The sequence below is a fragment of the Aotus nancymaae genome, unplaced genomic scaffold, assembly GCF_030222135.1.
Source record: "Aotus nancymaae isolate 86718 unplaced genomic scaffold, 86718_ANA_hifiasm-v0.15.2.pri h1tg000004l, whole genome shotgun sequence".
NCBI classification, from domain to species: Eukaryota; Metazoa; Chordata; class Mammalia; order Primates; family Aotidae; genus Aotus; species Aotus nancymaae.
In genome coordinates this window covers 69151730-69165306 of record NW_026988415.1, presented here as the reverse complement: position 1 = coordinate 69165306, position 13577 = coordinate 69151730, and the positions used below count along the sequence as shown (strand labels likewise).

The following is a 13577-nucleotide window of genomic DNA, read 5'->3' as shown; positions in this document are numbered from 1 at the left end:
ATGATTACTTGCCTTATTGCAGGCCTTAACAAAGATGCCCATAAGGCCATGAATTTTGAAAAACTCAAAGAAATTTCCCAAAAAGCAGATGAAAATCTTGCCCAATTCCTTTCCCACCTTATGGCTCTCCAAAAATATACTCAAGTCGACCCTGCCTCCAGAGAAGGAATTATTGTTCTTAATACCCATTTTATCTTCCAATCTGCCCCCAACATCTGGCACAAACTTAAAAAGGCTGAAGCTGACCCTCAAACCCCACAACAAGACTTCCTTAATGTGGCTTTCAAAGTCTTCAGTAACAGGGATGAGTAGCATAAATTAGATAAAGCCCAAAGAGATTCTGCTAAATATCAGCTTCTAACTGTGGCTATCCATCAGCCTAGCCATAGTACCCAAGGGCAAAAAAGACCCAGCAACAGTGGCCCTCATGGGCCTTGTTTTAAATATGTCAGAGAAGGCCACTGGGCATGGGCATGTCCTAACCCACAAGTGCAGAAAAGCCCTTATCCAGTCTTCCAGCAGACAGGCCACTGGAAGTCTGACTGTCCTCTCAACAGATGGACAGAAAAGCCTACACCTCAGAGCCACCACCCACTCAGCAAAACAAAAAGTGAACAATCACTTGCCCTTCCACAGCTCCTTGGCCTAGCCACTGAAAACTGATGAGGCTCAGGGCCCCCAGCCCCATCTGCCATCAGTGCATCGGAGCCCAGGGTAATGCTACTAGTAGCGGATAAGCCCATCTCTTTTTTAATTGATACTGGGGCCACATACTCAGCTTTGCCTGAATTCTCAGGACCCACTCATCCCTCTCAGGTCTCAGTTGTGAGAGTTGATGGACTTATCTTGCACCCACATGCCACCAGACCTCTTACTTGTTCCCTATTTGATACTGTTTTCTCACACTCTTTCCTTATCATACCTCACTGCCCTATCCCCATCCTAGGCAGAGACCTCCTAACCAAATTCAAAGCTTCCATCACCTTTTTCTGTTCCCCACAACCAGATTCTCTCCTACTTCTCTCTGCCACCAGACCAGCCCTTGACCCTTCCCCGCAGTATCCACCCCCTGCTTCTCTTATTAATCCAATAGTGTGGGATACCACTACCCCTCTCTATCAGTTCACTATGATCCCATCAAAATCCAGCTAAAAGAGCCCTCCAAATTTCCTAATGTCTCTCAGTATCCCATTTCATTAAGGCACCTAAAAGGCTTACAACCCATTGTAAACAGACTCCTCTTAGCAAGGCCATCTTAGGTCAATTCCTTCTCCATACAATACTCCCATACTCCCTGTCATTAAGGCCAATGGCTCATTTTGGCTAGCCCAACATCTCCAGGCTATCAATCAGGCAGTCCTTCCCATCCATCCAGTAGTTCCCAACCCCTATACACTCCTTTCCCTTATTCCTCCAGATACAACCCATTACACTGCAATAGAACTAAAAGATGCCTTTCTTTCTTTCTTTTTTTTTTTTTTTGAGACGGAGTCTCGCTCTTGTTACCCAGTCTGGAGTGCAATGGCGTGATCTTGGCTCACCGCAACCTCCGCCTCCTGGGTTCAAGCAATTCTCCTGCCTCAGCCTCCTGAGTAGCTGGGATTACAGGCATGCGCCACCATGCCCAGCTAATTTTTTGTATTTTTAGTAGAGACGGGGTTTCACCATGTTGACCAGGATGGTCTCGATCTCTTGACCTCGTGATCCACCCGCCTCGGCCTCTTCACTCCAAGAGTGATGTACTTAGGAGTCCAGCTCTCCCCAGTGACCCAAGCCATGACCCCAGCATGGGCAGCACTGATAGACAGCCTGTCCTCACCCACTTCTAAAGATGAAATCCTTTATTTCCTAGGACTAGCAGGCTTCTTCAGAATATGGATTCCCAAATTTGCCCTCCTAGCCCACCCCTCTATGAAGCACCTAAAGGCCCCCTCAATCCTTCACACAACATAATCCCTAGTTTCCACAAACTTAAAACTGCCTTCATAACCTCCTGCTCTATTTTTGCCTGACATTTCTCGGCACTTCATTCTCTACACAGCCAAAAACCATGGGATAGCCCTTGGTGTCCTTGGCCAACAAATAGGAAGTCCTCCTTCCTTCACTCCCATAGCTTACCTATATAAACAACTAGACAACCCCACCTGAGGGTGGCCGACCTGCCTCAGAGCCCTAGCAGCAGCTACCAGCCTAGCCTTAGAAAGCAAGAAACTAACATTTGGTCAAGACACCACAGTCCACAGCCCACATAATCTACAAGATCTCCTCTTCTCCCAAGCACTGAGCACACTTTCTCCTTCTCATATCCAACTACTCCATGCCCTCTTTCTTGAAAACCTTGAGTTCTGCCTCTCCAAAAGTGCTCCCCTCAATCCTGCATCTCTGCTTTCAGTATCTTCCTCCTCTCCCACCCACTCCTGTACTAAAATCCTTGATCACCTACAGCCTCATTTCCCTAATATCTCCCCTGAACCTTTCCCTGATCCTGACCACCAGTTATTTATAGATGGCTCCTCTTTCAAGTCAGTTGACTCCCATAAAATCACTGAGTATGCAATCATCTCCCTTGACTAAGCAATTGAAGTTAACCCCTACACCCAGGGACCTCCTCCCAAAAGGCAGAACTTACAGCTCTCGCCAGGGCCCTAACCCTATCCAAAGGCAAATGAGTCAAGATTTATACCAACTCCAAATATGCCTATCACATTCCCCATTCTCATGCCACCAACTGGCAAGAGAGAGGATTTCTTACTGCCAAAGGATCATCGCTAATGGCCCCCTTATTTACCAACTCCTCCAAGCTGCACACCTCCCAGCTAAAGCAGGAGTTATACACTGTTGAGGAAACCAAACAGGGTCAGATGAGATCTCAAGAGGAAACAGAAAGGCCAACAAGGCAGCAAAAGGAGCCTCCCTTTCTTCTGCCCCTGACCCTCTCCTCCTTATTACCCCCATCATCCAACCCCAATATTTCCCTGCTGAAAAAAACTTCACTGCTACAACAAGGGACCTCCTTCCAAGGGAACTAGATAGTCAAAGATCAAAAACTCATCCTCCCCCAAGCACAAACCAAAGAAATTCTATCATCTCTTCACCAGTCCTTCCATATTTGTGCACGCCCCCTGTACCTATTATTTATCTTCCCCCACCTATTTACCTCACTGAAAGACATAACCTCAAACTGTCATACATGCTCTGTCACTTCCTCCCAAGGGGCCCTCTGCTCTCCTCCTATTCCTACACATCAACTAAGAGGAACACTCCAAGTGGAAGACCGACAAATAGACTTTACCCACATGCCTCCTGTTAAGAAGACTAAGTTTCTTCTTACTCTTACAGACACCTTCTCTAGGTGGGTAGAACCATCTCCCACCTCCTCAGAAACAGCTGCAATAGTCTCCCAAATTATTTTAACAGAAATCATTCCTAGATTTGGTCTCCCGTGCTCCATACAATCAGACAATGGCCCTAGCTTCATCTCCCAACAAGTTTCTCAGTCCCTTGGCATCCAGTGGCGCCTCCATATCCCATACTGACCCCAGTCATCAGGAAAAGTTGAAAGGGCGAATGGGATCCTCAAACTCAGTTAACCAAACTCAATCTTGAAGTCCAAAAGCCCTGGACTTCCTTTCTGCCCATAGCCCTAGCTCACATCAGATCCAGCCCCAAAGCACCCTTCTTCCTCAGCCCATTTGAGTTAATGTATGGATGCCCTTTCCTCTTACAAAACAGTCTCACTTCTAACTCTCAGTTAGAAGAATACCTCCCAACACTTTCCCTCATCACCATCTCCTCCATGAACAAGCAGACCGGGCCCTCCCAAAGCCCCATGAAGGCCCCACCAACTGGACCCTCTTACCATGAGAACATGTCTTTCTAAAAACTCTTAACCCAACAAGCCTTAAACCAATGTGGGAAGGTCCCTTTCAAGTTCTTCTCATGATCCCCACCACAGCTAAACTCTCAGGACATATCTCTTCGTACCAGCTTTCCAGATTAAAAAGAGCTCCTGAAATGTCCACTGACCCACCAACTGCCATCCTCCACCAGTTCTCCAGCACCCTCCTTAATCCAACCAAACTCCACCTTACGTCTGTCTCTGAGGAAGACCCATAAGCAGTAACTCCTTCATATATCACTTCTGCCCCTACTCCAGGTGCCAAAGTCCTCATGACAAGGAACAACCTCCCCCTCCCATAGCACACCAAATATTAGAAGTCCTCTCCTTTGTCTCCATTCCCATGCATAGAAAGATCTTAACTCACCTATTCATTGCTCATTTGCAAGGAAAATTTGACTACCCATGGGACACTATGAGCCACCTCATAAACCCTCTAGAAGAGACCACCTCCCCATACAGCCCCTACCAAGTCCTTCCCCCAGATACAGACTCCGATTCTTCCTCAAGCTCCTAACCCTTTTAATAGTCAGTCTCAGTGCCTCTGCTCCCTCCAAGTCCTTTCTCACTTCTACAAGTCTTGAACAATCTCTCAATCTCACTCACTCCTTGTTATTGCACTCCAACTCTACACTTGCTTCCTGTTGATGGACCTGTTTTTCCCTCTCCTCTACTGCCTACTCAGCCATCCCATTTTCTCAGCCCTGGGACCATATTCCCATTCACCTTTCATACACCATCCAAAAAGGCTCTGCCTTTGTAGACACAGCCCTCACCCTCACTGGGAACTATCCCACTACCTTAATTAACAGAGCTACCAAACTTCTCTCCACATATACTGCCAATTACAACCAACCAAAACTCCCTCACCCTGTCATCCAAGGTCCCATAACCCTCCATACCACAAAACTTGGCCAAGCCCCCTTATATGTTACCTCTTCCAACAGACACATACATGTAGGCACCATCTCTCCCTCTGTCTGTGGCTCAACTCAAACCATCTCTCATCCCTTTTTCCATACCTCACTCCGAGTAGATTATTCAGTTTCCTCTGAAGCTAATGGCCTCTTTACCCAGCCCCTCTGCATTACCTCCCCTCTTGCCTCTCAAACATGGAAACCCCTTTTCCAGACAGGAGTCCTCAAGGGGGTCTCTCTCTCCTCACTCTGGGTTGCTGAAGCTGAAACAAGTCCCTCCAAACAAGGAACTTACACACTCCAACACCTATTCTCAATCCATTTGTCTGTTTGCATTAACACTGCAGGCATCTTCTTTCTCTGCGGATCCATGATGTATTTCTGTCTCCCTACCAGCTGGACAGGTACTTGCACCCTAGTCTACCGTACTACCAACATTAACCTTGTCTCTCCAAACCAAGAACTCCCTGTCCCTGCTATATTACATGCTCACTCAAAAAGAGCAATACAGTTCATTCCCTTATTAGTAGCCCTTGGAGTCATAACTAGTATCAGATTAGGAGCAGGAAGCCTAGGAACCTCATTATCATATTTCCAGTCACTCTCCCAAGATTTCCAGTTGTCCCTAGAAGAAGCAGCAGACTGTCACACACCTCCAAAACCAATTGGACCCTTTAGCAGCAGTCACCCTACAAAACCACAGAGGTCTAGACCTCCTCACTGCTGAGAAAGGATGTCTGTGCCTCTTTTTAGATGAACAATGCTCTTTCTACCGCAATGAATCTGGGTTAGTACGAGATGCTGTCAAAAAGCTCAAAGACCAAGCACAAAAATTTAACGATCGTCAGTTCACCTGGCCCCAATGGTTCCATAACTCCTGGGCACCCTGGCTACTGCCCCTCCTGGGTCCTGCCATAACCCTTTTCTTCCTTCTAGCATTTGGCCCCTGCCTCTCCTCACCCAGTTTTTACAGAACCATATTAAAGCTTTCACCAATGAAACAATACAAGATATGATGCTGCTCCAAGAATACTGACAGTTCCAGGAACCACAATCCCTACAATCTAGCCTCTCCCTACACATTGCCCCATCCAGCAAGAAGCAGCCAAATGACCATGGCGCCCCTCCTCTATTACTTATTAAGAGGCTGGAATGTTAGGGATAAGCTGCCTCAGAAAACTCCCTCCATGCAAGCTGACCCTTTCCCCCAACTCTGATTGCTCTGCAGCTGCATTTCTGAACTCCTACCTAGGCACCACATCAAGTCTGCCAGACATGCTACAATTAAGCAGCCTGATTACAGCCATCTGGGCAGCTCCAGGGAGGACAGGGAAAACAAATGTTTGTTATCCATACTTGTAAATTCCTGTTTTACACATACCTGTAAAATCCTGTTTTTTAAAAACTGCCAGCACAAAAGTCACAGGATGATGCATTGTAAGTCTGTCACAAGTTGCCAAACTATTTCTGTGCCTGTTACAAGCTGATAAGATTACCTCAGTCCTGAAACTCCCTTAGATACAGACAGTAAAGGTTGGAATTGTAGCAAAGATAAGGATGCATATAGTAGTTTTGAGTCTTGAGATTCAAGAGGAAAGGCTGGTTATTTCAGTGATGGTGGAAGTGGATCAAGGGGAGGATCTGATGGTTGTGGACAGAGTGATTATGATGGTATTGGCAGTTGTGGTGACAGAACTGGCTTTGGCAAATTTGAACAAAGTAGACACAGTCATTGGTGTGACAATTCAGATGAAGATTATTGGTCAAAACCACTTCCACCAACTGAATTCTTGGAGCAGGTACTCTTTTCTGGAGGAAACACTGGGATTCACCTTGAGAAATATGATGATATAGCAATAGAGACAACCAGCAGTAACTCTTCCACATAATGAAAATTTCAGCAATGTTAACATGGGAGAAATTATCACGGGGAACACTGAGCTTACTCACTATACTCATCCTACTCCACTGCAAAAACATGTCATTCCTATTATTAGGGGGTAAAAAGACTTAATGGCTTGTGCCCAAACAGGGTCTGGGAGAACTGCAGCATTTCTTTTACCCATATTGAGTCAGATATATACAGATGGTCCAGGAGAAGCTTTGAAGGCTGTGAAGGAAAATGAAAGGTATGGGTGCCATGAACAATACTCAATCTCCTAGATTTTAGCATCAACAAGAGAATTGGCTGTATAGATCTATGAGGAAGCCAGAAAATTTTCATACCAGTCTAGAGTTTATCCTTGTGTAGTTTATGGTGGTGCTGATATTGGTCAGCAAATTCAGGACTTAGAATGTGGATGCCACTTGTTAGTAGCCATGCCAGCACATCTAGTGGATATGATGGAAAGGGGAAAGATTGGATTAGACTTCTGCAAATACTTAGTGTTGAATGAAGCTGATAGGATGTTGGATATGGGATTTGGACCTCAGATACATTGTATACTTGAACAAGATACTATGCTATCAAAGGGCATTCATCACACCATGATGTTTAGTGCTACTTTTCCTAAGAAAATACGGATGCTTGCTCATGACTATTTTTTTTTTTTTTTTTTTTTTGAGATGGAATTTCACTCTTGCTACCCAGGCTGAAGTGCAATGGCATGTTCTTGGCTCACCACAACCTCCACCTCCTGGGTTCAAGTGATTCTCCTGTCTCAGTCTCCCGAGTAGTTGGGATTACAGGCATGTGCCACCACATCCAGCTAATTTAGTATTTTTAGTAGAGATGGAATTTCTACATGTTGGTCAGGCTGGTCTCAAACTCCTGACCTCGGGTCATCTGCCCGCCTTGGCCTTCCGAAGTGCTGGGATTATAGGCATGAGCCACCACGCCGGTCTGCTCATGACTTTTTGAAGGAATCTATCTTTTTGGCTGTAGGCAGAGTAGGCTCTACCTGTGAGAATATCACACAGAAAGTAGTTTGGATGGAAGAGCCAGATAAACGATAATTTCTGCTTGATCTCTTAGATACACCAGGGAAGGATTCACTGACTTTAGTGTTTGTGGAGACCAAAAAGAGGGGACTTTCTCTGGAGAATTTCTTATACCAAGAAGGATACGCTTGTACTAGTATTCATGCAGACCAATCACAGAGAGATCAAGAAGGAGGCCCTTCACCAGTTTTGCTTGGGAAAAGCCCAATTCTAGTGGCTACAGCTGTGGCAGCACAAGGACTAGACATTTCAAATGTGAAACATGCTTCAATTTTGATTTGCTAAGTGATATTGAAGAATATGTGCCTTGTATTGGCTGTACAGGACATGTAGGAAACTGGGGCCTTGCTACCTCATCCTTTAATGAAAGAAATATAAATATTACAAAGGATTTGTTCAATCTTCTTGTAGAAGCTAAACAAGAAGTGCCTGCTTGATTGGAAAATATAGCTTATAAACACTACTACAAGGGCGGTAGTCATGCATGATCTAAAAGATTCAGTGGAGGATTTGGTGCAGAGACTTGACAAAATAGTGGTTCCAGCAGTTCTGGCTTTAGTAGTAGCCATGCAAGCAGCAGCCACATCGGTGGAGGCGATCATGGCAGCAACAGAGGATTTGGTGGAGGTGGCTATGGAGGCTTCTACACAGTGATGGATATGGAGGAAATTATAACTCTTGTTATGAGTTATTAAGAAATTATTTTAGGCAGATAGGAAAGGGGGTCCTTGGGAAGTTTTTGTTTCTTTTAAATCAGCTCCAGAAACGCTTCTTGTCTAGCAGGAAAGCTCCGGTTTTCTGACCCTCCCACACTAGGCTTTTAATATGCAAATGCAGGCCATTAGAAACTGGGTCCACCCAAACATGGCGATTCACGCCATCTTCTTCTTGCCCTTGCCTCCACATGTGTCTGGCAACATGGCTGCCCCCACATATCCACACGTGTAGAATATCATGATGCCCTGCATTTGCATATTAAAAGGCTAGTGTGGGAAGGCCGGTTTTTTCACGGCCTATGTGAATGACATACCTGGTCCAATCCCATGAGCCCTATGCAAATAAGACACTACCTCCTCCAGCCTCTTCATATAAGCAGCCACTTTTCCACCACACTTGGGGTTTTTCTCTTTGTTTGAATCCCGCCTCCCTCTGTTTCAGTAAGGGGAGGCTGTTTTCTTCTTCCTTCCTTCTTTCTTATTTATTAAACTCTCTGCTCTTTAAAACCATTCCATGTGTCTGTTGTTTTACCTAAATTGACACGAGACTAAGGGCCCTGGTGTTTCTCCAGTCATCGGAGCCATATCATGTTGGTGCATTGATTGGGAAACTAACGTACAGCCTTCATTGGAGTGGTAAATATGGGAGCAAGCTGAAAATCTGTTCTATCATTCCAAGGCACTCTTGGCCTCTATATTAAAATAAAATTTAAAAAATCAACCCAAACTACTTTCTGTGTGATATTCTCGGAGGTAGAGCCTACTCTGCCTACAGCCAAAAAGATATATTCATCCAAAAAGTCGCAAGCAAGCATCCATATTTCCGTAGGAATGGGCATCCATCAGCCTAGTACATATGCTTAGTGTTGGCTGCCATACTAAAGACTCGAATGTGAGACTTGCTGGTGAGAACACGGAGAATCCCCCCAATACCCATGAGTACTGGGAATGTTGGCCATGTTTTGAACTAGTTTCTTTTCATGGAGAGACCTTGCCATCATGTGATGCTGGGAAAAGTTCTGAGGCAACAGAATTTCTGGCCAGGGCACATCCTGGCATGATTCAAAGGCCTCTGGACCAGACCCAGCCTCCAATAGCCTGTTCCGGGTGTTGGCAGAGAATCCTCAACTATTCTGTGGCAAAACTCTTCTTCCTTCTGTATCTGTGGCATCTTACTCTTTCTCTGTGTGAAATGTGCAGGGATTTTTACAGCCTAGGAAAGTAATCTTGTTAGGCAAGATCAGGAAAATGCCTCTAGAACAGTTTTCCCCATTCCTCAAAGGGAATGGGGAAAATTCGCTACCACTTCTTTGGCAAGCACATAGTATTTCTAAGGTAACAGCGCCACCTATTGTAAATAAAAATCCTCTACATGAGACACTTTTTTTTTTTTTTCATTTTTCTTTTATGTTAACACCCCAGCTTCCTTTACACCATTAGCAATCAGGTTCTAGGCTTCTTCTGAGATTGGGAAGTTTCTGCCTTTAGCAGTTAGGAGTAAGATGTCTTCTGCAGCCAGATTTTAGTCCCAATATTGTCCCATCAGTAGGAAAATGGCCATTTGGTTCCTACATTCTTTTAAGGCACCTATTCTGTCTCCAATTAAAACAATACTTAATTAGTAAGGGAATTTTAAGTTCAGAAGTTAACTGGAACCATTTTTTTAAGGGTAAGTGCTTTAGCATGGGCTGTAATAGCAGCCAATCTGGCACATTGCCTCCATTAAAGGAGACTTGCCCAAAGTGGGCACGATCTCTCTGGTGATCCATTTTTCAGAGAGCCAGGCAAATCACACAGGTTGTAGGAAGTCAAAGGGCAATCACACAAGGTGGATAAGTTAAGGCTGCATGGGTAAGCATGGTTAGCCCCATCACTTAGCTTATCCAGTTCCATGGCTTGGAGGACCACAACAACAAACATGGGGGACACATTTAACATGGTGCCAGGATCCAGAAACCAGAGAGGAGAGACATTCGGAGGATGCTCCCTGTTTTCTCCTCTACTCTGGGCCATATGGAAAGGAAGGAGATTAAGAGGATGCTTCTATTCTCGCTTCTTTTTCTAAATGGGTAACAAATTATCTTCAGCTTGCACCCCTCTAGAGTGCACTCTGAAACACTGGAACTTCTTCAATCTCAGAACTTTACAGAAAAAACAACTCATTTTCTTTTGCACAAGGACATGGCATTTCTACTAAACCTTTTCAAGCATTGTAAAATCAACCCAGCTCTTTTAGCAATCATATTGGGCAGGCCCAAGGAAAGTAATTCCCCCAAATTAGAGAAGCAAATTCCAGGGGAAATATCTGAGGATTCCCTTATTTGGGGCCCCTTCAAGTTCCCTTCTCATTGCAGAACCTTAGGCAAGTAAAGAGAGACGTAGGCCAATTTTCTGACAACTCTGATAGATATATAGAAATTTTCTAAAATTTAACTCAGGTATTTGACCTCTCATGGAGGAATGTTATGCTGCTCCTAAGCCAAACCCTAACTGCAGCTAAAACAGGCATTTCTGCAAGCAGAACAGAATTTTGGAGATGAGCAATATGTCTCCTATAGTAGGCCAAAAGGGAAAAGAGAAAATAGGGAAGGTAAAGAAATAGGAGAAACACCATTCCCAACAGGAAGAGAGGCAATACCTCTTAACCCTAATTAGAACTACTTTCTATGGTGTTTTTCCTTCTTTTGCATTTTAAAATGGCTTCTTTCTCTTTTTAAATGCTCTTCCAACCTGGGGAAAGTTAATTTTCCAAACCTTAAAACGCTTGGCTTAGAGTTGAGCAAAGGGGAAGGGAACCCAGAACCCTGACATGCTGGCAAAAGGATAAAATTTTTTTACCAGTCAGGCTTTTGGTTACTCTCTCCCTGTGCAAGCTGGTAAAAGGGATAATAAGGATCATCGTTTATATTCTCTGTAAATTTATAATTAATGGAAAAGGATTTGTAAAGTTGGTCCTAAGCTGTAGACAATCTTGTGTGCATTGCATATCTTTCTGTATGGTTCTGCAAAAAAAAAAAAAAAAAAAAAGTGGGAGGTATCTTAGGTTAGGATGCAGGCCCAGAACCCCATAAGCCTGTTGTTTGAGCCAGCACAACAAAACAGTCAGTAACAAACTTGGTTAGAGGTCTCCATCTTATTTCATGTCCTTAGGAATATGACCTGTAACCACATGGCAATACTTTGTTTTAGTCTCCGCCATTTTACAGTGGTGTCAGTTTTCTTGTGCTAAGTCAGTTCCACAAAATCAGATAAGCCAGTTTGTCAATCTAGGCGGTGCCAGCTGATCCGTCAAGGGCAGGGCTTATAAAATATTTTTTTTTCATTTTGAGATGGAATTTTGCTCTTGTTGCCCAGGCTCAAGCAATGAGTGCAATGGCATGATCTCAGCTCACTGCAAACTCCACTTCCCAGGCTCAAGTAATTTTCCTGCCTCAGCCTCCCCAGTAGCTGAGATTACAGGTGCCCACCACCACATTCAGCTAAATTTTTTTTTTTTTTTCAGATTTTTAGTAGAGACAGGGTTTCACCATGTTGATCATGGCTGGTCTTGAACTCCTGACTAGGATTACAGGCATGAGACACTGTGCCTGGCCTACAAAATATCTTAAGCACTGATCTTGAAAGCAGTTTAGGGAGGGTCAAAATCTTGTAGCCTCCAACTGCATGACTCCTAAGCCATAGTTTCTACTTGTATGTCTAGTTTCTTAGTCTGGTCTCCAGGCAAAAGGGAAGTATATCTTAAAGAGGGGCTGTTATTATCTTTGTTTTAGACAATAAACTGTAAACCAGGCTCCTCCCAAAGTTGGTTCAGCCTATGCCCAGGGATGGGCAAGAACAGCTTATGGGCTGGAAACAAAATGGAGTTGTTTGGGTCAGATCTCTTTCACTGTTTCAGTCACAATTTTGCAATGACAGTTTCAAAAGCTGCCTATCATTCCTTTGAAAATTCCTTGTACACTCAAGTTTAAGTCATAACCTAATTAAGGCTTGTCAGTTTCACCTGTGAGGTTACTTTTTGTAAAGTTCAAAAGCCGAAAATCTTAAGTGCTTGGCATGGCTAAGTTGAGTAAGAAGGGATTTGAAAGGATTTTCTTAAAGAGTGGTCACTTTTATATACATATATATATATATATATATACTTTATCGCCCAGGCTGGAGTGCAATGGCATGATCTCAGATCACTGCAACCTCAGCCTCCTGGGTTCAAGCGATTCTCTTGCCTCAGACTCCCAAGTAGCTGGGACTATAGTCATGTGCCACCACACCCAGCTAATTTTTGCATTTTTAGTAGAGACAGGGTTTCACCATGTTGGCCAGGATGGTTTTGATCTCTTGTCCTCACAATTCGCCCACCTCGGCCTCCCAAAGTGCCAGGATTACAGGTATGAGCCTAGCCATACCATGCCCAGCCAAAGAGTGCTCAGCTTAATTACAAGTGGATATTCAAGTTATAAGTATATTTAAAAAGCCTTTGTGTTTTTCTCTTATTGGAACTCATTTTTCTGGGAAAAGGCTATTTTCTTTTGGGTCAACTGAATTACTTTTCTCCATTTTTTGTCTTACCACTCAACACATGCTACCTGACCATGTTCCTCCAAGGGCTCCATCCTGAAGCCAGTAATCCAATTAAGAAACTGGCTAACAATCTTATCAGTGCTAAACTTTCTGTCTGTTCATGTTGCTGTACATGTGTTGTGTGTAATGTCTATAAAAAGAGCTCTAATTAATTGGCTTAAAGAAAAATAAGTGATTTAAACCAAATATTTTTTAGTTCACATAAATTTAAGAAATACAATATCTTAAGGATTATTGGTAAAATGCAAGTCTTGTCAAAATGCAAATAGGTGGTCTAAATCATAGAACTTAGATACTAGGTTTGCTAAATGTTCCAAGGTTGTACCCTGCCCACTTTACAGATAGGTAAGGCCTGGGACACATGGAGCTAGATGCTGAAAAGTCAGACTTCATCTGCACTTCTGTTTGGGTCCTAGGATCAACAACACACCTGGTACATAATTAGAATTGTTTACCAACCAGGTTTTTCACCAAACAGAAAAGTTGTTAAAAGTTAATTGTGCACCGTGTATTTGAGATCACCAAACAGTT

At 43.8% G+C, this 13577-nt stretch overlaps 1 pseudogene; it reads left to right on the top strand.

Annotated features, from left to right (window-relative positions):
* On the top strand, positions 1-8550 carry LOC105732908 (ATP-dependent RNA helicase DDX3Y-like; annotated as a pseudogene).
* Positions 8551-13577: the final 5027 nt, after the last annotated feature.